This window comes from Marmota flaviventris, chromosome 10 (assembly GCF_047511675.1).
Source record: "Marmota flaviventris isolate mMarFla1 chromosome 10, mMarFla1.hap1, whole genome shotgun sequence".
Taxonomy (NCBI): Eukaryota; Metazoa; Chordata; class Mammalia; order Rodentia; family Sciuridae; genus Marmota; species Marmota flaviventris.
In genome coordinates this window covers 96843464-96855556 of record NC_092507.1, presented here as the reverse complement: position 1 = coordinate 96855556, position 12093 = coordinate 96843464, and positions in this window count along the sequence as shown.

The window sequence follows — 12093 nt, the reverse complement described above, 5'->3', positions numbered from 1 at the left end:
ACCCAGATGCCCTTCAATAGATGAATGGATAAAAAATGTGGCATTTATACTCAATGGAGTACTACGCAGCACTAAAAAATGACATAATCATGGAATTTGCAGGGAAATGGATGGCATTAGAGCAGATTATGCTAAGTGAAGCTAGCCAATCCCTAAAAAAACAAATGCCAAATGTCTTCTTTGATATAATGAGAGCAACTAAGAACACAGCTGGGAGGAAGAGCAGGAGAAAAAAATTAACATTAAAAAGAGACACAAGGTGGGAGGGAAAGGGAGAGAAAAGGGAAATTGCATGGAAATGGAAGGAGACCCTCATTGTTATACAAAATTACCTATAAGAGGTTGTGAGGGGAATGGGGAAAAAAAAAAAAAAAAAAAAGGAGAGAAATGAATTACAGTAGATGGGGTAGAGAGAGAAGATGGGAGGGGAGGGGAGGGGGATAGTAGAGGATAGGAAATGTAGCAGAATACAACAGTTACTAATATGGCATTATGTAAAAATGTGGATGTGTAACCAATGTGATTCTGCAATCTGTATTTGGGGTAAAAATGGGAGTTCATAACCCACTTGAATCTAATGTATGAAATATGATATGTCAAGAGCTTTGTAATGTTTTGAACAACCAATAAAAAAAAGACTATAGTTAGTCTTAATTCTATGGTAAGTGTTACAGTTAGGAATAGGGCTACATTTGGGCTAGGATTAGGGCTAGGTTTAATATTAGCATTAGGGCTAGAGTTAGGGTTATGTTTAGGACTAGGAATAGGGTTAGGGTTTGTGTAAGGTTTAGGGTTTAAGCTACAGTTATGGCTAGGAGGAGTGTTAGGTTTAGTGTTAGGTCTAGTTTAGGATTATAATTGATGTTATGGTTAGGGTTGGGGTTAGGGCTAGGGTTTTCATTAGGTTAGGGTTAGTTTTAGACTAATGTATTGGATCAGATGTAAGATTAGGTTTAGGGTTAAGTTTAGGTTATGGTTAAATTTAGGTTCAGGGATAGGTTTAGTTTTGATTTATGGTAAGGTTTAGGGTTAAGTTTATGGCAAGCTTTAGGTTCAGAGTTAAGTCGAGGGTTGGGTTTATGATTAGGGTTAGGGATAGTGTTAGATTTAGGGCTAGGGTTATAATTAGGGTTAGTTTTAGGGTTAGAGTAATGTTAGGATTAGGGCTAGGGTTAGTACAATGGTTAAGTTTAGGATTATGGCTAGGGTTAAGATTATGTTTACGAATAGGTCTAGGGTTATGTTTAGGCTAAGGGTTAGGCTTTGAGCTAGAGTTATGTGTAAGGCGAAGGTTAGGGTTAGGGCTACATTTAGAATTATGGTTTTGCTTATGGTAGAATTAGGCCTCAAATTACGGCTAGATTTTGTGTTAGGTATAGGCCCAGGGTTAAGGATATGTGTGATGTAAGATCTAGGGTTCTGATTAGAGCTAGTTTTAGGGTTAGGGTTATGGCTATGTCTAGTGTTAGGTTTAGGTTTTGCATTAGGTTCAGGTTTAGAGCTATGTTTAGTGTTAGTGTTATGGTCAGTGTTCAGGTTAGAGTTAGGTTTATGGTGAAAGCCAGAATTAAGACTAGGTTTAGTTCTAGGGCTAGGGTTAGTGTTTGCTTTAGATTAAGGATTATGTTAGGGCTCGGGCTCAGGTCTTTTTAGGTCTAGGTCTAGAATTATGGCTATATTAAGGATTAGGCTTAGGTCTAGGGCTAATGTTAGGCTTAGGTATAAGTTTGCTGGTAGGGCTAGTTTTAGGGTCTGGTTTAGGGTTAGGGTCAGATTTAAACTGAGAGTTTGTGTTAGGGTAATGATTTGAGTTAGGGTTAGAGCTAGAATGAGGGATAAGATTAGGACTACTAATAGGGTGAGGGTTTGGATTAGGCTATGGATTAGGATTAGGACTAAGTTTAGCTTTGTGGATAGAATTTGGCTTAGGGTAAGTGTTAGCATTAAAGCTAGGGTTATGGCTAGGGTTAGGGTAAGGGTTAGGTCTAGGGCTAGGTTTAGGTTTATGTTTACATCTAGGGTTAGGTCTCAGATTAGGGCTAGTTTTTCTGTTAGGTTGAGAGCTAGGTTAGGACTACGGCTAATATAAGAACTAAGGTTCCGATTAGAGTTAGTATTTGGTCTAGAACTAGTGTTAGCACTATCTCTAGGGTTAGTGTGATATTTAGAATTAAGGTTAGTGTTAGAATATAAGTCAGGGTCAGGGTTAATTTTATGACTAGGACATGTGTTAGAGCTAGAATGTTTTGCTGTGTTTATGGTTATAGTTTGGTTTAGGTTAATATTTAGGGTTGGGACAATGGCTCTGTTTTGTTTAAGGAATAAGACTAGGGTTATGGCTAGTATTAGAATTAGCGATAGTGTTAGGTCTAGTGGTATGTTGAGGATTAGGCTTAGAGTTAGGTCAAATGTAGAGTTATCTTTAGATCTAGGGTCAGGAGTAGGGCTAAGGTTATGGCTTATGTTAGGTTTATTATAATGGATAGGGTTAGAACTAGAAATAGAGCCTGGGGGAGAATTAGAGTTAGTTTTAGGCCAAGGTTAATGGTAGAGGTAGGATGAGGGCTAAATTAGGGCTAGGATTAGTGCTAGGGTTAGTATTAGGGTTATGCCTATGGTTAGGGCTAGAGATATTGTTAGAATTAGGGTTAGGGTTAGTGATAGGGTTAGGGGAAAGAATGGGGCAAATCTAGGGCAAGGGTTAAAATTAGAGATAGGGCTAGAGTTAGGGTTTGTGTTAGGATTAAAGCTATGTAAAGGCCTAAGATGAGGACTAGTGTTTGTGTTAGTGTTAGGGCTAAGATTAGGGCTGGGGCTAATGTCAGGTCTGGGTTTATGGTTATGGTTAGTTTTAGGGTTAGGTAATGGCTAGGTCTAGTGTAAGGGTTAAGTTTACGTTAAGGGTAAGGTTTAAAGCTAGGTGTATTATTAGGGTCAGGGATCAAGTAGGGTTTGGTTTAGTTTAAGATTTAGGGTTAAGGTTTCAATTAGCCTTAGGGATAGGGTTATGGTTTGGGTTAGGGTAATTATAGGGTTAGGTTTAAGGTTCAGGTTAGGTTTACATTACTGAATAGGGTTAGTGTTAGCAATAGTGTTAGTGTTAGGCCTAGGGTTAGCATTTGGGTTAGGCTTATCTCTAGGGTAATTGATTGGGTTCGAGCTAAGTTTATGGCTATGGTTAAGGTTAGAGTTAGGATTAGGGTTAGGGTAAGGCCTACGGTTAGTGTCAGTGTTATGTTTGGCTTAAGTGTTAGTGTTTGAACTAGGATTAGGTCTAGTGTGAGGGTTAGGGTTAGAGTCAGGGCTAAAGTTAAGGTTAGGTTTAGGGTTATGTTTAGTTTAAGGTGAGAGTTTGAGCTAGAATTAGGGTTACGGTGAGGATTAGGGTTAGGGTTATGTCTAGGCTTATGTTTAGGGTTACAATAAGGGCTAGGTTTAGGGCTAGGGTAAGGGTTATGTTTTGTGTGAGGTTTATGGCTAGCATTAGGGCTATGAATAATGTAAGTCTAGGCTTAGAACTATGATTAAATCTATGGATAGGGCTAATGTCACGTCTAGGGTTAAGGTTAGGCTATGGTTAGGGATAGGGCTAAGGCTCAGTTTTGTTTTAGAACTAGGCCTAAGTTTAGGGCTAGTTTTATGATTAGTGATAATGTTAGGGCTAGTGGTAGGGTGAAGTTTAGGCTTATATTTATTTTTATGGTTAGATCTAGGTTTAGAGGTATGGTTAGGGTTAAGGCTAAGGTTAGGACTATTATTAGGGTTAAGGTAATGGATAGGGTTAGAAGTAGAAATAGGGCTAGGGCGAGAGTTTGAGTTAGTCTTTAGGATAGTTTTAGGGGTAGGTTTAGGGTTAGGGCTAAATTAGGGCTAGGATTAGCACTAGGGTTAGTTTTAGGGTTAGACCTAATGTTAGGGATAGTGTTAGTGTTAGGGTTAGCATTAGGTTTATGGGAAGGGACAAGGATATAGCTAGATTTAGGTCTATGATGAGGATTACAATTAGAGTTAGGAGTAAGGTTAGGATTTGGGTTAGAATTCAGGCTAGGTTTAGGGTTAAGCTGAGGGTTTGTGTTAGGGTTATGGCTAGGATTAGGGCTAGGGCTAATGTATGGTCTAGGTTTATATTTAGTATTAGTTTTAGTGTTATGTTATAGCTATGTCTAGTATAAGGGTTAGGTTTATGGTAGGGGTCAGGTTTAGAGCTAGGTGTATTTTTAGGATCAGGGTCTGGGTAGGGTTTGGTTTAGGTTAAGTTTTAGGGTTAAGGATTGAATTAGCTAATTTAGGGTAATGGGTAGGATTAGGTTTATTTTTCTGGTTAGGTTTAGAGTAATGGATAGTGTTACTGTTAGTGATAGGGTTATCGTTAGGCCTAGGGATAGCATTTTGGTTAGGGTTATTTTTACGGTTATGGATAGGGTTAGAGCTAAGTTTAGAGCTAGGGTTATGGTTAGGATTAGGTTTATGGTAAGTGTAGGCATTTGAGCTAGAGTTAGGGATAGGGCGCGGGTTAGGATTTGAGTCAGGGCTAGGGTTAAGTTTATGTTTAGGGTTATATTTAGACTAAAAATTAGAGTTTGAACTAGGATTAGGGCTAGGGCGAGGGTTAGCATTAGGGTTAGGTCTAAGGTTATGGTTACAGTTATGATTAGGGCTAGGTTTAGGGCTAGGATAAGGGCTAGGTTTTGTGTGATGTTTAGGGCTAACATTAGGGCTATGGGTAATGTAAGATTTAGGGATATGGTTATGGCTAGTGTTAGGGTCAGGTTTATGAATAAGTCTAGTGTTAGGGTTAGGGTTTGGTTTAGGTTAAGGTTTAGAACTAGGGTTTCTATTAAGTTAAGGGTCATTGTTGGGTTAGGGTTAGTATTATGGTTAGGGCCACAATTAGGACTAGCATTTGGTCTAGTGATATATTTAACCTTTACATTAGGTTAACGGTTATTGTTAGGGCTAGTGCTAGGTTTTTGTTTAGGGCTAAGCCTAGATTTATGACTATATGTAGGATTAGGTTTGGTCTAGTGCTAGTGTTACTGTTAGCTTTAGGTATAGGTTTACTGGTAGAGGTAGTGTTAGGGTTCAGTTTAAGGTTAGGGTCAGGTTTAGATCTAGGGTTAGTTTTAGGTTCATTATAATGGTAAAGGTTAGGATTAGGGTTAAAGCTAAAATGAGGGCTAGGATTAGGACTAGTAATAAATTTAGAGCTTAGGGTAGGCTAAGGATTAATTTAGCACTAGAGTAGCATTAGAGAGAGGGTTTGGCTTAGAATAAGGCATAGGGTTAGAGATATGTTTAGGGTTATGGTTAGAGTCAGGGCTCAGATCAGGGCTAGGATTTGTGTTAGCTAATGAAATAACTAGTTTTATGATTAGGGCTAGTTCTAGTGTATTATTGCAATGTTTATAGCTAGGAGTACTGTTATGGTCCTACTAAGGGTCAGGGTTATATCTATGGTTAGGGTTAGGACTCAAATTAGGGATATGTTTAGGGATAGGTATAAGGTTAGTGTTTGGTTAGGTTAAGGTTTAGGGTTAGGATTATCGCTCAGTTTTGTTTTAGGAGTAAGGTAGTGTCAGGGCTAGTTTTCCAATTAGCATTTGTTTGGGGGCTAGTGTTAGGGTGAGGTTTGGGCTTAAGTTTAGGGATTACAGCCATGTTTAGGGCTAGGGTGATGGTTACAGTTAGGATTGGGGATAGGCATAAGGCTATTTTTGGGTTATGGTAAGGGATAGGTTTTGAACTTTGGATAGGGCTAGGTCAAGAGTTAGAGTTAGTCTTATGGCTTGCGATAGGATTAGGTTTAGGATTATTTTTAAATTAGGGTTAGGGTAAGACCTAGGGTCAGTGTTAGGTTTTGGCCTATAGTTAGGGCTATGGTTAGGGTTAGAATTAGGGTTAGGGTAAGGTATGATGTTACAGCTAGGGCATGAGATAAATTAGGGTTAGGGCTCCGGTTAAGGTTAGGATAAGTATTAAGGCTAGGCTTAGTGCTAGAATTATGTGTAGAGTTTGTGTTAGGGGTAGGGCTAGGATTAGGTATAGGGCTAATGTCAGTTCTAGGATTATGGTTAGGGATTTTTTAGGTTTAGGTTTATGGCCAGGTCTATTGTAAGGGTTACATGGAGCATTAGGTTCAGATTTACAGCTAAGGGTATTATAAGGGTCAGAGTCAGTGTTAGAGTGTGGGTTAGGTTAAGGTTTAGGGATAGGGCTAAAATTAGCATTAGGGTTAGGGTAATGGATATGGTTAGGTTTCAGGTTCAGGTTACGATTAGTATAATGGACAGGGTTAAGGAAAGGCATAGGGTTAGATTTAGGCCTAGGGATAGTATTTGGTTTAAGATGTGGTTCAGATAATGAATAGAATTAGAGCTACAGTTAAGATTAGGATTATGGTTAGGTTCGGGCTATGGTTAGGGTTAGGCCTAGGGTTAGAATTTGCTTAGGGTTAAGTTTACGGTAATGGATAAAATTATATCTAGGCTTAGGGCTAGTGTTATGGTTAGGAATAGGGCTATGGTTTGGTTTAGGTTTTGGGTTAGGAAAAGGTTTAGTTCTAAGGTTAGGTTTAGGTTAAGTGTTGGAGCTAGGGATAGGGTTAAGGCTACAATTAAATCTAGAGTTAGAGCTCAGATTAGGGCTAGGTTTTGGGTTAGGTTAGGGCTAGTGTAGGACTACAGCTAATGTAAATCTAGGGTTATGATTAGGGCTAGTATTAGTGTTAGCATTAGGACAAGGTCTAGTGTTTATTTTAGGTTTAGATTTAGGGGGATGATAGGAGATAGGGTTAGTGTTAGGGTCAGAGTCAGGATCAGTGTTACTTTTTAGATTAGGGATAGGACTCGAATTTGGGAGAGGATTAACTATAGTTGTAGGGTTAGGATTTGTGTTAGTGTTAGGGTAAGAATTAGGGATAGGGCTAATGTCAGGTCTAGGGTTATGTTTAGGTTAGGGTTAGGGTTGGGGCTATGACTCAGTTTTGTCTTAGAGCTAGGGCTAGGGTTAAGGCTACTTTTGGGATTAGCGATAGTGTTAGGACTAGTACTAAGATGAGGTTAAATCTTATATTAATTGTTATGGTTAGATCTATGTTTAGGTTTAGGGCTATGGTTAGGAATAAAGGAAGGGCTAGTGTTACGGTTACAATAACAGATAGGGTTAGAACTAGAAATAGGGCTAGGGGGAGAGTTAGAGTTAGTCTTAGGGCTAGGGTTAGGGGTAGGTTTAATGTTAGGGCTAAATTAGGGCTAGGATTAGTGCTAGGGTTAGTGTTAGGTTTAGGGCTAAGTTTAGAGTTAGTGTTAGTGTTAGTGTGATAGCGTTAGGATAAGGGAAAGGGATGGGGTTATAGCTAGGTTTAGTGATAGAGCGAGAGTTAGAATTAGGGTTAGGGCTAGGTTGGGGTTCGGGTTTTGATTAAGGCTAGGTTTAGGGCTCAGCTGAGGGTTTGTGTTATGGCATGGCTAGTATTAGGGCTAGGGCTAATGTCAGGACTAGGTTTATGGTAGTATTACTTTTAGTGTTAGGTTATGGCTATGTCTATTGTAAGGTTAGGTGTAGAGTAAGGGTCAAGTTTAGAGCTAGTTGTGTTATTAGGGTCAGGGTCTGGGTAGGGTTATGTTTAGGTTTAGGATTACTGTAAGCGTTAGTGTTAGGATAGGGTTAGGGTAGGGGTTAAGTTTAGTGTTATGGATATTGTCAATTTTAGGGTTAGTTTTAGTGTTAGATTTAGGATTAGTGTTAGGGTAAGTGTTAGAGTTAGGGTTAGGATTTGTGTTAGGTTTACGGTTAGGTTTATGTTTAAGGTTACAGTTATAGTTAGGATTAGCTTTAGCTTAGGGTTAGGGCAGGGTTAAGATTAGTTAGTGTTAGGGTTCGGGTAAGGTTTAGGATTAGCGTTAATGTTAGGGTTAGGATTAGGGTTAGGGATAGGATTGTGTTAGGTTAAGGTTAGGGAAATGTTAGCTTTAGGTTTATGGTTAGGATTATATTTAAGGTTAGTGTTGGGGTTAGGTTTAGGGTTATACTTAGATTTAGAGTTAGTGTTAGGATTAGGGTTAGGATTAGGGATAGACTTAGTTTTAGGGTTAAGTTTAGAGATATTGTTATAATTAGGTTTAGGTTTAGGATTTGGGTTAGGATTAAAGTTAGGGTTAATTTCAGTGTTAGGGTTACTTCTAGGGATAAGTTTAGAATTTATTTTAGGGTTAGAGTTAGGGTTAAGGTAAGATATGTTTTAGAATTAGGTTTAGGGTTCATGTTAGGGTGAGGCTTATGTTTACGGTTAGGGTAAAATTTAGGGTTAGATTCAGAGTTACATTTAGAGTTAACCCTAATACTATTAATGATAGTATTAGGGTTAGGGTTAGTGTTAGGATTAGATTTTAGGTTAGGGTAAGGTTTAGCTTTAGGATTTGTATAGGGGTTATGGTTAGAGTTATAGTTACGGTTATGCTAAAGGTTAGGATTAGGGTAGCGTTAGGTTGAGGTTGTTTAGTGACAGGGTTTAATTTAGGATAAGGCTTAGGTTGAGTGTTAGGTTTAGGGTTAGGCTCAGGGTTAGGGTTAGAGTTGGTGTTAGGATTAAGGTTAGTTTTAGGGTTAGGTTTAGTGTTAGGTTTAGTATTAGTGTTTGGGTTAAGTTTAGGTTTAGGGTTAGTGTTAAGATTTGGTATAGTTTTAGGTTTAATATTATGGTTAGTTATATGGTTATGGTTAGTGTTAAAATTAGGGATAGGGTTAGGGTATGGTTAGTGTTAGGGTTGTGGTTAGGGTTTGGGATAGTGTTAGGGATAAATTTTGGGTTAGTGTTAGTGTTACGTTAGTATTAGGGTTAGGATTTTGTTAAGTTGAGGGTTATGGTAAGTGTTAGGTTAGGGTTAGAGTTAGGGTTAGTGTTAGGATTAGGGTTAGGGTTAGTGTTAGATTTGTGTTAGGGTTAGTGTTTGGGTTATGGTGAGATTTAGGGTAAGTTTTATGATTAGGGTTATTGTTACGTTTAGAGTTAGTGTTAGTGATAGGGTTAGGTTTAGGGTTAGTGTTAGTGCTAGGGTTAGGGTTAGGTTTAGGATTAGGGTTAAGGTTAGTGTTATGTTAGGGTTAGGGTTAGGGTTAGGATTAGTGTTTGGGTAAGGTTTAGAGTTAGGTTTAGTGTTAGTGTTAGGATTATTTTTAGTGTTAGTGTTAGGTTTAGTGTTAGTGTTAGGGTGAGGTTTAGGTTTAGTGTTAGGGTTAGGGTTAGCTTTACATTTAGGGTTCGTGTTGGGGTTAGGGTTATGGTAAGGGTTATGTAAAAGTTAGCATTTGTTTAGGTTTTCTGTTAGAGTTAGGGTTAGGGTTACTGTTATAGTGAAGTTTAGTTTTAGGGTTAGGTTTGGGCTATGGTTAGGTTTAGGGTTCATGTTAAGTTTAGGATTAGGGTTAGTGTTAGCTTTAGGTTTAGGTTGAGGGTTAGAGTTAGCGTTAGTGTTAGTGTTAGTGTTAGTTTTAGGATAGTGTTATTGTTAGGGTTAGGGTTAGTTTTAGGGTAAAGGTTAGGGTTAGGATTTGGTTTAGGGTGAAAGTTAGGTTTAGCTTTATATTTACCATTAGGGTTAGTGTTAATGTAAGGGTTAGGGTAAGGGTTAGCATGAGTCTTAGTGTTAGGGTTATATTTAGGTTTAGGGATAAAGTTAGGGTTGGGTAATTGTAGTGTTAAGTTTAGGGTTAGGGTTAGGGTGAGGGTTAGTGTTAGGGTTTGGGTTAGGTTAAGCACTAGGGTTATTGTTATGGTTATGGGTAGGGTTAGCATTATATTTAGATAAAGGTTAGGTTTAGGTTTAGGGTTACAGTTAGGATTAGGTTTAGGTTTAGGGTTAAATTTAAGGTTAGTCTTACATTTAGGTTTAGCATTAGGGTTAGTGTTAGGGTTAGGGTTCGGTTTAAAGTGAGGGTTAGGCTTAGTGTTAGATTTCGTTTAGGGTTACAGTTAGAATTACCGTTAGTCTTACGTTTAGGGTTAGTGTTAGGGTTAGGGTTAAGGTTAGTGTTAGTTTTAAGGTTAGGTTTAGGGTTAGGGTTCATGATATTGTTAAGTTAGGGGTAAATGTTAATGTTAAGATTTGGGTTATGGTTCGTGTTTGGGTTGGTGTTAGGTTTAGGTTTAGGTTTAGGGTTGCGGTTAGGTAAGAGTTAGGGTTAGATTTTGGTTAGGATTAGGGTTATGGGTTAAATTATGGCTTGTGTTAGGGGTAAGGTTACTTTAGGGCTAGGGTTAGAGTTAGGGTTAATGTTAGGGTTACAGTTAGGTTTAGTGTTAGGTTTTTGGAAAAGGTTAGGGTTAGTTTTAGGCTTACAGTTAGTGATAATTTTAGGTTTAGGTTTAGGTTAGGGTTAGTGTTAGTGTTTATAATTACTGTTCGGGTTAGGGATATGTTAGGGATAGGGTTAGACTTACGTTTAAAATTAGTGTCTGGGTTAGGGTTAGAGTAAAGTTTATGGTTAGAATAAGGTTATTTTATGTTAGGGTTACATTTAGGGTGAGGTTTGGGGTTAGTTTTAGTGTTAGAATTATGGTTAGGGTTAGAGTTAGGATTAGTGCTAACTTTAACCGTATCCATTACCCTAAACATTACCCTTAAACTAATGTAACCCTAGGGCTAACCTTAATCCTATCACTATCCCCAAACTGTCAATTACCCTAAACCTAACCTGAACCCTAAACCTAACCTTATCATTACTCTAATGCTAACCCTAATGCTAATCCGAGCCCTAACCCTGAACTCAAACCTAAACCAAAGCTCAACACTGACCCTGATGTTAATAATTCCCCTAGCTCTAAACCTATTTCTCTATACCTAACCCTTACACTAGACTTAGCCACAAACCTAACCTTAAAACCGTCCCTAACTATAAACCTAGACTTTACTTTAGCACTAGCCATAATTCTAGCTCTAAGCCCAGCACAAACCCTAGTCCTTATCCTAGCCCCAAACATAGCCTTAATTATAAGCCTAACCCTATCAATAGGCCTAACCCTAACACTAACCATAGCCCCAATCTTAGCCCTAATATATTCCTATGCCTAACCCTAACCCTAACCCTAACCCTAGCCCAAAGACAAACTCTAACTCTCACCCTAGCCCTAAATCTAGATCTAACCCTATATTTTACTGGAAGCTTAATCCTACCCTGAACCTTAGGTCTAACCTTAGCCCTATTCATATCCCTGGCCTTAACCCTAAATCTAAGCCTAACTCTAAATCTAACCCTAACAATAAGCCTAAGCCTAAACCTAAACCGAGCCCTAACCCTAAGGCTAATCCTAAAACTAGCCCTAACCCTAGCCATAGCTCTAAAACAATACTGAGCCATAGAACTAACCCTAATCCTGAAAATATAGCAAGGCCTAATCCTACTCCTAGCCTTAACCCTAAAAATCATTTGAGTCTTAAGCTGAACCGTAAAACTAACCCTTACCCTGACTCTGACCTTAACACTTACCCTATGTCTAAACATCACCCTAACCCTAAACCTAAGCATAACACTAGACCTAGTTCTAACCCCTAATACAAAAATTAGCCCTAATCATAACCCTAGTACTTGCATTAGCCATAACCCTAACCCTAGCCCTAACTTAAGCCAAATCCTAACCCTATTCGGAGCCCTAACCCTAGCTTTAACCCTAAACCTACCTCTAACCCTATCACTAATTGTAAACATAACCCTAGCTGTAACCCTAGCTCTAAACTTATCCATTACCCTAACCATAACCCTTACCCTAATGCTAACACTAGGCCTAAACCTAAACCTATCCCTAATCTTCACCCTATCCATTATCCTAAATCTAACCTGAAACCTAAACCTAACCCTATCATTACACTGATCCTAACCTTAATGCTAATTCGAGTCCTAATTTTAACCCTAACTTATCCAAAACAGTAATCATGACCTTGACTCTAATAATACCCTTAGCTCTAAACCTGACACTTACACAAGGCTTAGCCATAAAAATAAACTTAAACTATATTTAACCATAACCCTTGACCTGAAATTAGCCCTAACCATAATCCTAGCATTACACCTAGACTTGAACCTAACCTGAATCATAAC